The sequence below is a fragment of the Nelusetta ayraudi genome, unplaced genomic scaffold, assembly GCF_046127955.1.
Source record: "Nelusetta ayraudi isolate G7.1 ecotype Tasmania unplaced genomic scaffold, CSIRO-AGI_Nayr_v1 ptg000073l, whole genome shotgun sequence".
In the NCBI taxonomy this organism is placed as follows: Eukaryota; Metazoa; Chordata; class Actinopteri; order Tetraodontiformes; family Monacanthidae; genus Nelusetta; species Nelusetta ayraudi.
This window is the reverse complement of record NW_027466123.1, coordinates 410,718-428,655: the sequence shown is the minus strand read 5'-3', so window position 1 is coordinate 428,655 and position 17,938 is coordinate 410,718. Positions and strand designations below refer to the sequence as shown.

The following is a 17,938-nucleotide window of genomic DNA, read 5'->3' as shown; positions in this document are numbered from 1 at the left end:
ATTTGAGCTATTTCCTGGCGAATTTCTGTGATAGCTGGTGGATCCGTTGAAAACGCAAGTGGCTCTCCTTTCAGGAGCAATTCTGAAATCTTAGAGGAAACAAAGTGAGTGACGTCTTGTAAAATGTTCAATGTCAGTTTCCAAACACTTACTTTGCAAATTATAACCCCGCAAGATGTTCCATCCTTCTGGGTGGGGTGTGGACGTGTTTCGCAGTTCCAGCGAGAAAGATTTGGAATCTGATTTCTTAAAAACGCTCTAAAACAAACAAACAAACAAAAAAAACATATGCAAGTGTGTATCTTATCAATATATTCCTTAGCCATTTGTGTGAACAGATTGGCCTACCTTGTTGAGTCCCTGAACCAACACAGTTGTTCAGCCGTTGCGCCAAAGGGGTCGATCAAAATGGCTCGCGCCTCACTTGGGATACATGACCTTTTACAGGAAGCAGACTATAAATCATACTTCAATGCCATGTTGGAATTGTTCATATTAAAACATAGTACACTTACCACGAGCAGCCAGTGATTGTTCTCACAGACTGCCCCAACTAAACAATCCCACTCGGAGATGTTGAGCTGCAAGTAACCATAATTCTAGTGGTCAAGAAGCCAGACTTAAACGATCAACTTGTAAATTGTGAAGTTTACCTTTTTCATTTTTTTCACAGAGCCTTTCCATATTTCCGTCATGGCAAATGAATCGATAACATGCAACTTCTGCTGAACTTGGGTTGTTAGCCAGTGGAAAAAACTGTTTAAAATCTGGACACGAGGAAGAGGAAATGAACATTATTTATTTAACGTTCCACAACAAAAATCTCATCAAGATGTTGACGAACTCACCTCACTGACAAGCTCTTTGTCAGGGGCCAAGGTTTTAATGTCCTCTGTGAATAATTTGTAGGGGCCATATTTTACCCAAATGATCTCCGCTTTTGCAGCAAGAATTTCATTGACCGCTGAAAATTTACAACATTTTATGAGGTACAGATATACTTCAGAAATGCACTTCAATATGACAAACCATAGTGGGTAGCCTGAGATTTACCTCTGGTGGGACATGCAGTATTGCTAGCCTCAGTTGGAGCACTACATTGAACCTGAGGAGAACTTGCAATTCTTTTCAGTTTTTCGGGAATTCTCTCCTCTGCTTCAATGTAGTGCTCCAACTGATCACTGTTCGCTGTAGTTTTGGCCCTTCCTCTTTTTAGGGTGACCAATTTCTCTTCTATTGCAATCACAGTAAATGGCCCCTACATGTCTGGAGCCATTGTTCCTCCTTTGCGCTGTTCCCCTCTGATGTTCTTTTTTAAGACTTTGTCCCCAATGCTAAATTTCATATTTAGTCCTTTAAGTAAGTTTCTCTTTTTAATTCTTTCTTGGCTCTTCGCGACATTTTGCTTCACATCCTCAAACGTTTCAGGAAGGGCCTTCAGCCCCTCAAATGGGTCCTCTTTTTGGAGGAGGCTCTCCACCTTCTCATGTGTAACCTTGTGTAACAGACTTTACAGTATTTCCAATGTATCCAGTTCAGTCAGCCTAATTTTATGAAGTTAATTTTTTTCTTACCGCATATTCATCTGGCACCTCTGAGGGGTATTTGGCCTCTCTGCCGAACATTAAAAAATATGGACTGTATTTAGTAGTCGGTTGTCTTTTTGACCGGAGACCAAACATTGTCGCTGGAAGAAGTTTGTCCCAGGATCTAGGCTTCAATCTTGCAATCTTATTCAGAGACCTGAAAATGTTTCATTGAATCACTTGTTTCAACGTAGAAGATGTGGAAAAAAGCAACTTACCTCTGTATGGTGCCATTGAGTTTTTCCACCAAACTGTTTGTCTGGGGGTGGTAGGGTGAGCAAAAGCTCCGTTGAATGTTTAATTGAGCACACAGGTTCCGATTTACCTGTTAATCCATTGAACAGAAACAGGTGCATGATATAAAGCACAGGAAAACAGCAATGGACAGTTTGGGTCTTACCATATTTTTAAACTCTTGTCTCCTGATCTGTAAAGCAGTCTCTGAGGTACACCATATGTGTATATAAACTTCAGAATACAACTGGTGACCTCTTCTGCTGACTTACTCTTCAGAGGGTAGGCTTCTGCCCATTTGGTAAAATAATCAACCATTACACAAATGTATTGATTACCGTCCTCTGTCACAGTCAGGCGCATCAGGTCCATCCCGAGCAACTCAAATGGTTGTTGGACCTTAAAGAAATAAATTGTTAGACAAGGGTTGCTGTCGAGCTTGCAGTGATTGGTGTGTACTGGGCTCGTTCTTTAAGAGATGCTTGTTTGGCCTGGCAATCTGGGCACTGTGCTATCTAGAGAGCAAGCATTGATGCACATTGAATAGATGTATGAATTTACATAAATTGAACATTTGTTGTGATATAATTAATGAAATATTAAAAATGTTACATACCCATTGTCTGATATCGGCTTGCATGCCAGGTCAGTAATAACGGCAAATGATAACCATTTCATGTCATTTAGGGTACATGTTTATTCAATGGGGATATTTATGTTTTACTGACAAAAAAAAGTGAAAACAAATATTTCATCATAGAAACAATATATTTTTTTGTGTCTATACAAATGTTTATCCATTTATGTACAGACTTATTCAACTATTTCTTGACTCACTTACAAGCGATTGTCTTGGAATCGCCTAGCCTTTACTCCGTGCACCGTGACGAACGACTACTATGAAAGTGCTGCAAGGTAAGTGCGTCACCAAGTCATTACTGGATTTACAAACCATAAGGCAAATAACTACTTTCACAAAACATGTCACCGTGTGTTTAGTTGTAAACTAGGTCTTTTCGTGGGTGGAAATACTTTTTTCAAAGTGACTCAATACATATGAAACACTGTCTACAATGGAGTTAAGCTAATGAACATTTTCGCTCCAAACTATTTTTTCATCCAAAGCTTTGCTTAGCATTTTACGGACTAACTGTTACTACTCTTACCTATGTCATGCTTGTGTGGATGTTTTATACATACTGGGGAGCGCACTTCCTCCCCAGTTGTTAATGTATTACGTTATCGCTACTACGTTGCGCCGACCATACAGCGACAAGTGTCAGTTTTCATATGGTCAATGTATATACTAACTCCTACAGTTTCAAATCCCGCATACCTCCAGTCCCCATAACCTTTCGTAAAGGGGGGAGCGGGCGGGGTCCGTTGACGGGGGGAGGGTGAATCTACAGTTTGCTAAGAAGTGTCTCTGAATGTTCGTTGAGGGGGAAGGGAGGGCGGTATAATATATAAAATAAATTCTGACGTACAGTTTGTCAGTGCTGTGACCAATGATGAGTTTACTTTCTGTCCTCTTGGTGTTGATGTTTGTGTTGACCTTTGTCGCAATTTCAATATTTATTTGGAACGCAGTACTTTTCCCCTCTCTGATCGCAGTGGTTCCCTAGGTGCTCCCTGTACAAATGAGAGTGTAGTTGCTGATGGGAACTGCTTCTTCAGAGCCATCAGTCAGGCTGTGACTGGTTCACAGAAGCACCATCGCAAGATGCGTTTGGCTATCTGTAAAGAGTTGGAGGTAAATGCTGACAAATACAAAAGTATTTTGCGTAGTCCGTATTCCTCTGTCTCTGACTACATTGTGCAGTCCAAAATGAAGTATGTTCATAGTTGGGCCACAGAAGTGGAAATTCAAGTTGCAGCAGATTGTTTAGGGTTAGATGTGTACACTTTTATCGATGGTCATTGGTTGAAATACTTCTCTTGCAAAAAACAATTCTCACAATGTATTCATTTAGAGAATGTTGGCAGAAACCATTATGAAAATGTTGTTTGTGTTCAAGAACCTGGACAACACCGTTGTTATGGCTTTTGTAAGGTTAACAAGATAAACAGTGACAGGAGACAGACTTTGTGAAATACAAAGGCTTTTCATTCAGATGAAACTGTAGATGTTTCTAATGCTCTTGAGGTTGCAAAAAGAACCAACACCAACAAAGTTAAGGCAAGATTACTGCAATCAACATACCTAAAGAAGAAGAAGACAACACATGAAAAACAAGATGGCTCTCTTGCCAAAAAATGCAAAATGACATCTAAAACATCTTATTTGGTAGATGTGCAAATTAGTGCCAAAGTAAAATCCAGACAACGTGAACATTATCAGCACAATATCCAGTACAAGGCTAACCTCAAAACAGCCAGTGTCAGAAAATATAGGCAAGACAGTTTGCACAGGCAAAAACTTAGGGCAAGCAGTATTTCTAAATATAGGCAGGATGCTCTCCATAGGCAAAAACTTAAGGCAAGCAGTATTTCTAAATATAGGCAGGATGCTCTCCATAGGCAAAAACTTACACAAAGCAGTATTTCTAAATATAGGTAGGATGCTCTCCATAGGCAAAAACGTTAGGCAAAGCAGTATTTCTAAATATAGGCAGGATGCTCGCCATAGGCAAAACGTTAAGCAAAGCAGTATTTCTAAATATAGACAGGATGCTCTCCATAGGCAAAAACTTAGACAAAGCAGTATTTCTAAATATAGACAGGATGCTCTTCATAGGCAAAACGTTGGGCAAAGCAGTATTTCTAAATATAGACAGGATGCTCTCCATAGGCAAAAACTTAGACAAAGCAGTATTTCTAAATATAGGCAGGATGCTCTTCATAGGCAAAACGTTAGGCAAAGCAGTATTTCTAAATATAGGCAGGATGCTCTCCATAGGCAAAAACTTAGACAAAGCAGTATTTCTAAATATAGGCAGGATGCTCTTCATAGGCAAAACGTTAGGCAAAGCAGTATTTCTAAATATAGACAGGATGCTCTTCATAGGCAAAAAGTTAGACCGAGCATCATTTCTAAATATAGGGAAAACACTCTCTACAGGGAAAGGACAAAAGAGATCAGTTGTAAGAAGTATCGCAGCAGTTTAGACCACAAGCAGGGAGTTATCGCTAGGTTTCGAGTCGTACGCATTGTTCTATAGAGAGGGAATGGTGTTGTTTAGCGACAGATCCGTGCGCGACGTCAAGTTCGTCGTTGATGCGAACAGGGCCAAATTTGAGGTGGATGCTCCAGAGTTGGAGAAAGCCCAGAAACTTGCGCGCATCTTGGGTGACAACGACGCTTGGGGTGACCTGTGTCCTGAACAGCAGGTGGAACACTTTGAGAGCATAGCGGAGAGGAAGCAGCAACAGGAAGAGGAGATTGCTGAGGAGCAATTACAAGAAGGGCTAGAAAACATTCCAGATTTGGCTGGCGACAAACCTACTGCCAGATTTGAGAAGAACAGGGCCACAATAACTCGTGCTGAAGGTTTGGCATTGATCAGGTCTCTGAATGTGACTCAGCTGGCTGTTTTTTACAGGGTCAGAGATTGGTGCATGCAGAAGGTGATGGGCAAAAACCCTCCACCTATGCATGTGTTTGTGACTGGTCGTGCAGGGACAGGAAAGAGTCACTTGATCAGGGCCATTCAGTACGAAGCAGAGAGGCTGCTAGCAACACTGTGCGATCAACCAGACAACATTTCAGTTTTGTTAACTACGCCAACAGGAATCGCTGCGTACAATTTGAACGCAGCAACGATCCACCACACTTTCTCAATCAGCACAAGGGCTTCTTTGCCTTACACCCCTCTGGGTGAGGACAAAGTAAACACTCTCCGTGCCAAATTTAGGGACCTCCAAATTGTAGTCATTGATGAAATCAGCATGGTTGATCACACAGTGTTGGCTCTTGTTCATGGCAGGTTGAGGCAGATCAAGCAGACTGGTGACTTCTCACCATTTGGCAACGTGACCGTCATCGCCGTGGGGGACTTTTACCAGTTGCCTCCCGTTAAAGGGACGCCTCTGTACAAGTCTCAGCCTGGTGTTGATCTGTGGTGTGACTTTAGCATTGTTGAGCTGACAAAGATTGTCAGACAAACGGACCCTGTTTTTGCTGAACTGCTCAACTGTGTCAGAGTGCGTTCCCGAACGACCCCCATGTTGCCTAGCGACATACAGAATTTGAAGGCGCGTGAGACGGGTGAAGAGACATCAGCGTTGCACATTTTTCCAACCAACAAGCAAGTTCTTGAGCACAATCTGCAACAGCTGAAGGCCTCTTGCCCTGATTTTGTCATCATCCAAGCTCAAGATTATATCGCAACCCAGAAAGGACGCACGTTGCGTAGATTGGCTGGACATCACGCAAACGCAAAGGAAACAGGTTTGCCCGAGAGTTTGTCCTTGGCACCAGATGCACGCATTATGCTGGTGAAGAACCTGGATGTAGGAGACGGCCTGGTCAATGGAGCGTGTGGTACAGTGACGTTCTTGGAGTTTAGGGACAACCTAGCTTTCCCAGCTGCAGTCTATGTTCGTTTTGACGATGCCAGCGTGGGCTCAGAGAGGAGAAAGAAACGTACACACGCAGCAGTAGAGTGCAGAGATTCTACTGTCATTGATCCCGAGGAAGAAAAGGCAACCCTGCGAGGAGGAGTTCGACGACAGTTTCCACTCCGATTGGCTTGGGCCAGTACTGTACACAAGGTACAGGGGTTGATGGTGAACGAGGCAGTGGTTTCATTAAACAAGGTCTTTGCACCTGGGCAAGCGTATGTAGCCTTAAGTCGCGTTAGGGCATTGTCTGGACTGATCATCCAGGATTTCAAAGAGAAGGCTATTTACTGCAAGGACACCATTAAGGAGAACATCGCCAGCATGCCTGCGTTTCTGGAAGAGAAACCAAAGGCTGAAGAGGACAAGATCATTATGTCAGTGTTCATGATGAACATTCAAAACTTGAGCCGCCACCTTTTGGATTTGGTGCCTTGCACACAGCATTTGCAGCATACCTGTATTGCTGTCACAGAGACGTGGCTCACTGCACACTCTTCATCAGACCGTGTCCAAATCCAAGGCTACACTTTTCACAGCCGTCCTCGTGGTTCATGTTACACCAGCAATCATCCCAAATTGGTAGAGCTCCAGGGTCTAGAGCATGGTGGTGTTGGACTTTACACTTCACACCAATTGGATGTTGGAAGTTCTGCAGACACCAAATCTGAATCTGGAATGTGTGGTGTGTCTGTGCCAAAAATATAGCGCCGTCATGGCAGTAATTTATCGCCCACCATGCTATCCAATTTCCCTCTTTAGGCAAAACCTGGAGACCTTACTGCAGTGGCTACATCCACTTGGCAGCACAACAATCGTCATGGGCGATTTCAATGAAAACATCCTCAAAGGATCAACAATTGGCAAATTCATGGAGGCAAATGGATTTCAACAAAACGTAACCCAGGAAACCACAGAGAGTGGGACACTAATTGACCACGTCTATGTTAAGACAAAACAGTTTGATGTCGAATGTGCAGTGATTCCCACATACTTCAGTGATCATGAAGGAATTCTGTGTACTTTGAAACTTGGAAGTGACCGGTGTGACATCACTGATACAGAGATGATGTTGGTTGACGACATTGTGGACTTAGAAAGCTACTTTGAAGATGACTTTGATTAGGTGCGTTTGGCAAAGGAGTCAAACAAGAAGTCCTTGTCTGAAAAGCCAAATAGAGCTACACGCCTGTCTGCCCAGTGCAAACTGCTGTTGTTGTTAATATTAGTCATGAATTTTGGAGGTGTTTGTTGTGTCTTGTCTTTCAAATGGAAACTAAATTACGCATCATGAATTCAATAGCGTGATATGAGTTGTATTTTCACAGTGCCATGAGTTTTTTTCCCCATATGAAAAAGTGTATCTTGTCACGCATAAATTGTAGATTATCATGCTTGGCTTGTACCATTTCCTGTTTAGATTGTACACTTTTTTGTGTCGCTTGTACAACGTCTTGTGGCTACTAACCTTTAGACTTGATATTTTATAGCAATTATGTACAGTTTATGTATGCTTTCTTTTCAAGGGACCTGGTGAAAGACACTGTCCAGAAGAATGAAAAAACTGCACAGCTACCAGGAAATGTCGTCTCAGCCAGCAACATTGAAAAACACCACTTTTTCCCTCCAACAAAAATGGACTGCTTTAAGACACAAATGCCGTTTCTACCACGACATCCAGGAGGCTCACCTCTTGTCCACCTAAATGGACTGCTCATGGACAAGGATGTCGTGTCAGCCAGCAATATCCTGGAGGGTCACGTCTGGTGTATAAATGGACCTTTGGAGGACATGGATGTTTCAACCAGGAACATCATGTCCTTCAAGAAATAAAAATGAACTGCTTTTGTATATAGACTATACATCCTGATTATAAAAGTGTGTGTGTGTGTGTGTGTGTGTGTGCTGTAACCCCATTTCAAAGGCTACCCGTCCTACAGAGAAGGATCCCTCCTCTGTTTTTCTTTGTAACAGTTTTTTTTAAAGTGTTTTAAGGGTAGAGAGGGGCTGCACTTACATGTAACTAGTTCATTGACGTGTATATAATTCTTTTCATGTCAACATTTAGATTAGACATTCTTTGTTGTTCAAAATTTCAGTGATTTCACACGTTTCTTTAAGTTCTATTAAAATGATATGTGTTCTGCTAATCAATGTCTCAATTCGTCATTTAAAATTTTGACAAATTACTACAATGCAAATACAATATTATTCAATATTCATATTTAAACGTTCTTTTACTTACACTAGTATACTGGTTTATATATCTCTTGTGAAAATGCTAAGAGTGTCTCAATCACAAGTCCAAACGCCATCCAAGTAGAAACAAACATGCTGGTCAAATTTACCAAAACTATTTCATTAAATGTTTCTAAATGTGATTGCAATCAAGTCGCACTTCACGTGTTGTTAGCAGGCGTCGTCATCAGTCGTTGGGGCATGAGCAAGTTTAAGGCAAAATAGCCAGTCCTTGGGAAGCATCGATAGGTGTCAGGGGCTAGGTGGCGGACGTCGCAGCAGGCGGTGGCCATGTAGGCTCAGTCCCTTAAATGCTGCTTGCAGCTTTAATTATTATTATTATTGTTATCGTCCATGTGTTCTTTGCTTTTCTTACGCATGTGAAGTTTATTATTACTGTCGTTTGGTGATCGGCTTGCCATTAAATGGAACACGCATATTGTATTTTATTATTAATATTTTTATTATCAGAACAAACGTGGGTACCTGGTAGTGACGCTATCGGAATGAGTCTACACAACGTTCCAAGCACGACTATGTTATGTGACATTTCTGGTGATAAAATACGCAACTTCAAAGATATAATTTACTAGGCAGTGGCGAGGGCAGCAAGCAAAATCACTTCCTGGTTTTAACATCTGCTGTAGCTAGGACAACTACAGATGTGAGTAAACAAAAGTAGCCAGTTAACATAGTAGCAAGTTGAACCAAAACACCTGCCTCAAGCCTGTCATCTGCTTCAAGTGCCTTCCCCAGGGGTGTGGTAGGACTTAACTGGCCTCACTGATAATTAATGAGAGCAATTACGACAATGACATTCTGATTGTTTTACTTTGATGGTGCCTTTTGATTTCCTTTTATTCAGTTAATTCTTTCAAGTGATTGAATGTCTTTGATTTCCATTGTGTGTGTGTGTGTGTGTGTGTGTGTGTGTGTGTGTGTGATAAGTTAAAGGGTGCCTTGAAAAGAATTGCAAAGAAAATTTAATTGATTGAAATACTACTATTAGGACTTTATTAATTGATTTATTGTTTTGTTTTGCTATATAATTATTATTATTATCAGTATTATTTTTTTTTTATTTTTTTTTTACCTATGACTGTTATCTTGATGAATTTCAAGCATCCTTTGTTAAATACACTTTAAATATACTAACGGTACATTCAATTTTGTGTTTGAGTTTCATTAATCCTCACACAGCTCCTCAAATCGAACCTAGCATTAATTATAATTCTACACTTAACTGTAGCCAAACATATAAGTAGTGTTACACATACTAAAGCGCCCCATGGCGGGTGAAGTAAAATCCACAGAAAAGCAGCACCTTTGCATAAGCCGCATGGTTCAAAGCGTGGGAAAAAAGTAGCGGCTTATAGTCCGGAAAATGCGGTATATTGCAGGAAGGCATCAGGCGTAACAAGGGCTGATATTTCTTTGGCGTGTTCAGTCCGTGGTACCTGCCAGTATCCTTTGAAAAGCTCTAGCTTTTACGCGTAAGTAGCACCGCCGACATGGTCAACACAGTCATCAAGGTGAGAAAGAGGAAAACAATCTGGCTTAGTGACGCTGTTGACTTGACGAAAATCTGTGCAAAAACAATGCGAACCATCTTACCCGTGGAGAGCTCCACGCACTAGAGCTGGGCTCCGCAAATTCCGTTCTCCAACATGTAATCCACTTGTTGCTGTAAACGAGCATGTTTGTCGAGATTTACCCAAGTTTTGTTTCACCAACTGGCAAGCACGGTTGAACCAAAAGTTACTCATGTAATCACACAGGTTCTGCTCTTTATCACTTGGCCACTTATTGTGCAGTAAAGACAGAGGACCCTGCATTGTGTGCGCGAACACCATGTCCGCTGGACTGAAACCCAGGGATTCTTGAACCACCTCACGGGATGCAAAAAGAAGGAGATGGACACCCTCATCCCAGTCATTGCCAGTTTCAAAACAATATGCACGAAGCCTCAGTTTCAAAGTGGCATGCGCCCCCTGACTTTCAGAATGGTACAGACTCAAGTAATAGTGGGAAACGTTAAGTTGCTTCATCACTTGTGCAAAAATCTGTGACATAAAATTGGTGGCCTGATCGGTTTGGATCGCTTTTGGTAAACCGAAAACAGAAAAATCTTTAACAAGGCTTTCAAGACTGCAGAAGTCTCTTTTGTCTTTTGCGCAGTGGGATCTCCTCAGGGAAACGTGTTGCCGCACACAAGATGGTCGAGAGGAACTTGTTACCGGCTTTTGTGCGAGGTAAGGGACCAACACAGTCTACAATGACCCGTTCAAATGGCTCACCAATCACTGGAATTGGGTACAGCAGATATTGTGAGATGGTTTCATTTGGCTTGCCACAGACTTGACAGACATGACATGTTTTACAGTGTGTCTAACATCACGCTTCAGTCCTATATTTTCATTATAATTTATTTATCTGTGTTGACTATCTTTCATTTAAATGTTCAGATGCCAAAAACAAAGGCATTCCATCGCTCCATCGCCAACAAACGCCAATGGGCGCAAACCCTGGAGTGGACAGCATTGCCGCCTATCAAGGACTTTGAGCTTGTGAGTATTTCAGTATTTCTAATTTTTCTTTTTTTTGTTCCTGCCGGTGTTCTGTATAAAGTAGTATAAAGTATGGAAAAATCATTTTCATTTTTACCTTTTTTCTGTCAATCTACACAGGGCACGGTACTGGTTACCAACATCGGGTGCGAAGATGGCCTACTTTGCGCGTGACCGACAAGCAGTTCAAGCTTGTCCTTCAAGTCCAGCAGCCAGACAAGAAGGTATGGGATTGTGGTTTTGTCAATTTACAGGAAGCTATTTGATTTGTGTCTGTTGAATTGTACGAGCATGGTCTCTTTTCCTGCGGAGTCTTCTGGTGGTGGGAGACTCACATCTCCATCCACTGGTAGTTGGTTTTGTGTCAATGCCTGAGGGCCCTGTTGTGTACAGCTACCTCTCTGTGCCTGGTGCTCCCCAAAAAAGGACTGAGGTGCTTCATGTTGTATGGCCGTTCACACCTGACAGAGTTGCCACGAGCAACAACCTCAAAGAGGGAACTGCTACAGACTCAGGCCAGGATTATGCACCACTCTTGGCAACTGTGTTCGACCACTGGCAAGGTGTGTTTGTCTGCCACTGACATCATCAAATTTGATGACATGACTTTCATCATTACATCCTTTTGTCAAGAATATATTCTTAAAGTGAGTAATCTATCAATAAAGTTATTAATAACGCATGATTAATTATATAATAATAATAAACTTTTATTTGTACAGCGCTAAATCACAACCAAAGGCGTCTCAAAGCGCTCTATACAATCAGAGAGAACCAACCGGGCCCCCGGAGCAAGCAAGATGCGACAGTGGCTGGGAAAAACTCCCCTGTGGGAAGAAACCTAGGGCAGAACCAGACTCCAGAGGGCCATCATCTGCCTATGAGTAGTTGGGGTGAAGTAGAAAGATAGAGGAGAGACAGAGAAAGAGAGAAAGGAGCAGAGTGAGCCAGGGTGGCAGACAGGACAGAGTGAAAAACAGATACACCAACCAGGCAAAACAAATTATTTCCTATTCTTTGTGTTTATATCCAAGGCTGCTGTCCATGTGGAGTGTAAGTGTCCATGCTTTGGAAGGCAAGAGCCTAGCTTGATGGACAATCTGCCAATAGGACAAGTCCAGGTCTTAAGCGTGGTGGTGGGATGAAGCGATGACAGCAAGACCCCCAGGACAGCACAATCCAGCTCCTGGCGCAGTGGTCATCACCTGCCGGGGACACAGAGACTGCGGAGGTATCATGCATATCGAGCATACTGTACAAAGCATAATGAGAGCTTGGACAGAGTGGATAGAGTAAAAGATTGATTGGGTGTGGAGAGTGATAGAGGCTCCGCCTGCACAGAGCAACGATCCCTGTAACGGGAGCGAAAGATCTCCCTCCACGGCGTAAGCCTACAGCAGCTTAACTGACAGTGGATGGAGTCTAACTATAAGCTTTAAGAAAAAGGAAAGTCTTAAGTCTACTCCTAAATAAACTAACTGTGTCTGCCCCCCTCACCGAGGCTGGAAGATGGTTCCAAAATAAAGGTGCCAGAAAACTGAAACACCTACCTCCTGACCTAACTCTAGAAATTTTGGGGATAACTAAAAGACCTGAATCCTCAGAGCGAAGGGCTCTTGGAGGATGATAAAGTTCAATTAGTTCCCTAATATAAGAAGGAGCCTGAAAATGAAGAGCTTTGTAAGTTAAAACTAGAATCTTAAATTCAATTCTAAATTTGACAGGCAGTCAATGCAAGGAAGCTAAAATTGGAGTAATATGCTGCCTCCTTCTAGTTCCGGTTAACAATCGTGCCGCAGAGTTTTGGATTAACTGTAATGTCCTAAGGGATGAATTTGGGCATCCTGCTAGTACCGAGTTACAGTAATCTAACCTAGACGTAACAAAAGCATGGATTATTTTTTCCGCATCTTTGAAGGACAAAAAACTTCGAATTTTGGCAATGTTTCTTAAGTGGAAGAAAGCTGACCTCCCTACATTCTGTATATGAGAATTAAAGGTCAGGTCCTGATCAAAAGTGATTCCAAGGTTCCGCACAGTAGAACTGGGTGTAGTACCAAATAGACCACTTTGTCCATCAAAGACTCTGTCCCTACTCTCTCGCGATCCAAATATAATGACCTCAGTTTTGTCGGTATTAAGCAACAAGAAATTCTGTGTCATCCAAGTTCTGACATCACGAAGACAAGATTCCAATTTGGCCAACTGATGAGCCTCGTTTGCCTTAAAAGAAAAGTACAACTGTGTGTCATCTGCGTAAGAATGGAAACTGATGCTATGCTTTCTGATGATGTCACCAAGAGGTGACATGTAGATGTTGAAGAGGAGTGGCCCAAGTACAGATCCTTGCGGGACACCATGACTAACCCTCCTACGTTCTGACGAATGATTATGAACATGAACAAACTGAAAACGGTCAGACAAGTAAGATCCAAACCAGTCCAAGGCGCGATCCTTGATGCCGATAGTATCTTCTAATCTCCTAAGAAGAATGCTGTGGTCAACTGTATCAAATGCTGCACTGAGATCTAGGAGGACCAGAACAGAGAGAAGACCTTTGTCAGATGCACACAAGAGATCATTACTTACCTTAAGCAATGCAGTTTCAGTGCTGTGACCAACTCTGAAGCCAGACTGAAAAGCCTCAAGTAGATTGTTGTCGTTCAAGAAGTCCACAAGCTGCCTAGCAACAACTTTTTCTAAGATCTTGGAGAGGTTCGAGATTGGCCTATAATTTGAAAGCACACTCGAGTCCAAATTGGGTTTTTTGATCAGAAGCTTGATTACAGCCACTTTGAAAGCATAATTAATAATACATACAATAAATTAATGACACATTTGATTAATTATTTCACTATTCATTTATATAATTGATCAATTTTTGCACTTTTGATTATCCGTAGCGTTCATCATTCAACAATACAGGTTAAGCCTGATCGCACAGCATTGCAGTGTGCATGGAAAGAGAACGGGCACAATGATACATACACGCTGTGCAGTATAAATGATTAACGTCCAAAAGCACGACAAAATATTCACAAAAGACCACGCTGTGACAAGATGTGATACGTAGTCACACACTCACTGCGCCTGTTACCATTGCCCTAGGCTCCACAGGCAAGCTTATCCTTATTTTCCACAAAGAGAGACAGAGCCTCACAGCACTAAACTCTTTATGGCATGGCAAGCTTTTGTTTACCCAGCCCAATCTTAGACGGTGCAACTTGTAAAATGTCTGTCTATCAACTGTTTATATTTCACTCAAAATGTGTTTGTATGTTTATTTACATTTTGCTGTTGTAGTTTTTATGTGCAAATTCTGTTTCTTTGTTATTTTGGGAAGCTTTTATTTTGTTAAATTAATTTGTTTTGTTGACCCTTACACTGTAGCGATGTCACTTCCCGTTGTTTCTGCGGTATTTTCTTCCCTTGTCTTGGAGAGGTAAAGTGCTACAGTGCTCCTGTTGAGTTTATAAAAATGTGGGGGGGGGGGGGGGGGAGTAATGAAATGTAGTGAAACGTAATGAAAAAAACATAGCACTTTCTTTTATCTTTACTCATATTTTATTTTTATTTTTATTTAATTTTAAGCACCTTGAGTTGCATGTCATTGTATGAAAGGTGCTATACAAATAAAAGTTGATTGATTGATTTGTATGGGTAACATGATTTTGTTTGTTTGTTTATATACCGCTCATTGTACTTTTATGTTCCCTGGAAGGGTCACGGTCACAGCACTAAGACCGTTTCTGACCCTTTTTGCTTCATGTACCTTTCCTTTAACCCTCCTGTCATGTTTGTTTGTCAGGAACAGCAATGATATTCCCGGGTCAATTTGACCTGGTGCATGTTTAATTAGATGTCCGAAACCAAAAAAATCCAAACAAGCATTGTTAATATTTCATTATTAACTCCATTGCTAACTATTCTATCAATATTTAGTGCAATGGTGTTCCTTACCTCTAACAGGTAATGGTCCAATTAGGATAATTCACTTGTTTTTCATTTAAAAAAATTACATGTTCAAACTTTTTTTCAATGTTTCACCACTTTAATACATTTCAAAGACCAACATATAGAACACAATAGTTTTACATAACATTGAACCATAACATTTACATTTTCTTTTATATACATGCACTGTTGTGTACTGTGAACCAGAAATGAACAAAATAACAAGCAATCGCAATATAAACTGTGTGTGTGTGTGTGTGTGTGTGTGTGTGTGTGTGTGTGCGCGCTTGTCTGTATCTACACAGCACACGTGTGACAAGTCATCATACTGTGCGTTGTGCAGTTGAATTTTGCACATTTCGCACAGGTCAGGCTTTGTCTTGCCATCGTCAGATGGCCTGCAGACCTGGCACCTCTTCCTCTTTCTTTTCCCCTCAGCAGCAACTGCCTTCGTTGGATGTGCGGTGTCACAAGCGTCTTCCCCAGCTCCTCGAGAAAGATGCCCCTCTTGTACAGCTTTGACACATTCCAGTCAGTAAAGATTGCCGTCCAGATGACGAATGCATTTTAGGCCGGTACATCGATCATGTTATAAAAGATGACCAATGGCCAGCGTGCAGTCGTGGTGGTGCTGTAGGACCCTGTTACTTTGTCCAAGTTGTCTACCCCCCCTTTGGTGGCATTGTAATGCAGGATCATGCTTGGTTTCTGGTCCTCTCTTGTAATGCTTTCAGCGGGTTTTTTTTTGCAGAGTGCTCATGAGCACAACATTGTTTCCCTTTTTGGGGCATTAAGACACTACTAGGGCTGTGGTGTCTGTGAAGGTAAACATGGAAGATTGAGGGGCCCTGTTCTTGATTGCCAGCAGCTCAGCAGGGAGTTCAGCCCTGTTCTTTCAGACAGTTCCAACCATTGTGAGCTTTCTCTTTAGAAGCTCCTGACCCAAGTTGTAGTTTGTGGAAAAAATTGTCACAGGTTATGTTGTGCCCCTTGAAACCCTGTACCAGGTCGAGCACGACCCTTGTGCCCTGATTCTTCTCTGGGGCCCCTCCAACCAGCTTCCCAGTGCAAACCTGCAATCTCAATGACTGAACACAATCATTGTTGTCCAGGGGTTCTCTATAACCTTTACAGTCGAAGATCTCCCCTTGACTCTGTTATGTTTTAATGTAAAATAAAATGTGAATAATAATAAATACAGAATTTAACTTTGTTAAAATTTAGCTTATTTTTATCACATTTATGCAGTCACAAGAAAAGGAAAGGTGCCATGGATGCCTATGTACAAAAGAAGCCGACAAGTACTCCACAACCAGCCACTGCCTTCACCCAGTCAATACTCAACATGATGGTGAAAGATAGGAGGCCACTCAGCATGGTTGACAGTGAAGGGTTTCAAGAAATTATTCAAACGTTCAGCCCTGAATACATCCTGCCATCAAGAACGCACTTCACCAAGTTGATGGAGGACAAATATAAGAAAACTTTTCTGAAGGTAAATTTATAACACACACACACACACACACAAATACTTAATTTGAGGAATAATGAATTTCGAAGAGTGAGATTAGAAGATTAAGAAGTAATCTTAAAATTGCTGATTAATACAATAATTTGATAAGTTAAGAAACAAAAATAAAATGTCTGCAATAATATAAGCAAATCTAAAACTGATATTTATTTCTGTGTAATAATTAAAATCACCCCTCTCCTCTAAGGTGAAGATGTTAGAAGATATCAGCTGCATCACACTGACTGCTGATGCGTGGAGTCATACCTTGGAGTTTCTTGCCATTTCATAACCAAGGATTGGCAATTGAAGTCGCTGAACCTGACCACCATGCCTCTGGAGGAGAGGCATACTGCTGAGAACATAGTGACTTGGATGTTGGAGGTGGTACACAAATTCAACATCTTGCCGAAAATCAAAGCAGTGGTTCACGATTACGGTTCCAACATAGTTGCAGCAATGCACCTGCTGGAAAAAGAAGCATGTATGGGCCTCTGTCCGCTGTGCTGGGCACATACTCCAGCTTATAGTGAACAGTGCCCTCAAAGATACTAACATCAGCAGAGCCTTGGGTGGCTCAAGAGGCATTGTGGAATATTTTCACAGAAGTGAGCTGGCCTCTACAAAACTGAAAGAATAACCGCAACAGATGAACACAAAAGATCACAAGCTGATCCAGAATGTTTGTATCATGTCGTATGTGCTGTTCCATCTTGTACTGAGACTCCTGGAACAGCGCTGGCCAGTCACATCAACTCTATCTGATCCTGAAATACCAAAGGGGAAACAACACTTGGATTTGAAGACAGCTGCTTGAAGAGTTAGTGCGAGGGTTGGAGCCTTTTGAAAGTGCCACTGTTTACCTTGGTGGGCAGGAGTACACAACTGCTTCATGTCTCCCACAGGTGGTCATAGGGCATCAACGGTCCATGCAGAAAAGATGCTTTGAGACCAGCTCAGGAAAAGCCTTTCTGTCCACTGCAATTAGGGATAACTGAAAGATGGGGGACTCTGAACAACACCATTTCAAAGAAAGACCTAGAGAAAGATCCAATTCTTCTTGCAGCTTCTCTTGACCCAAGATATCGAAAGATGACATTTATGACAACTTAAGACGGTGCAAGGGGCAGTTCAAGTCCTTTCTATAAAAGAGGCAAAGGAGAGCAGCAGCGCTGGGGACTCACCACAACAGCAGAGAACCACCAATGTTCAAGCACAAAAGTCTGCACTGGATGACCTCCTTCATTCAGACACAGACAGTCAGACTGAGGACTCGGATAATGAAATGG

The 17,938-nt window shown here is 41.8% G+C and overlaps 2 long non-coding RNA genes and 2 pseudogenes across 2 annotated transcripts; all 4 read right to left on the bottom strand.

Annotated features, from left to right (window-relative positions):
* Positions 1-485: 485 nt before the first annotated feature.
* LOC142899477 (uncharacterized) lies at positions 486-1,086 on the bottom strand. Its single transcript, XR_012928775.1, has 3 exons — positions 849-1,086; positions 654-767; positions 486-581 (listed from the first exon to the last, which is right to left on the bottom strand). It is a non-coding gene; the product is annotated as an uncharacterized LOC142899477 (long non-coding RNA).
* Positions 1,087-1,202: 116 nt separating this feature from the next.
* Positions 1,203-1,900, bottom strand: LOC142899469 (uncharacterized). The gene is made up of 3 exons (XR_012928773.1): positions 1,805-1,900; positions 1,575-1,743; positions 1,203-1,495 (listed from the first exon to the last, which is right to left on the bottom strand). It is a non-coding gene; the product is annotated as an uncharacterized LOC142899469 (long non-coding RNA).
* Positions 1,901-12,545: 10,645 nt separating this feature from the next.
* On the bottom strand, positions 12,546-13,860 carry LOC142899485 (uncharacterized; annotated as a pseudogene).
* A 1,019-nt stretch (positions 13,861-14,879) lies between these two features.
* On the bottom strand, positions 14,880-17,543 carry LOC142899505 (uncharacterized; annotated as a pseudogene).
* Positions 17,544-17,938: the final 395 nt, after the last annotated feature.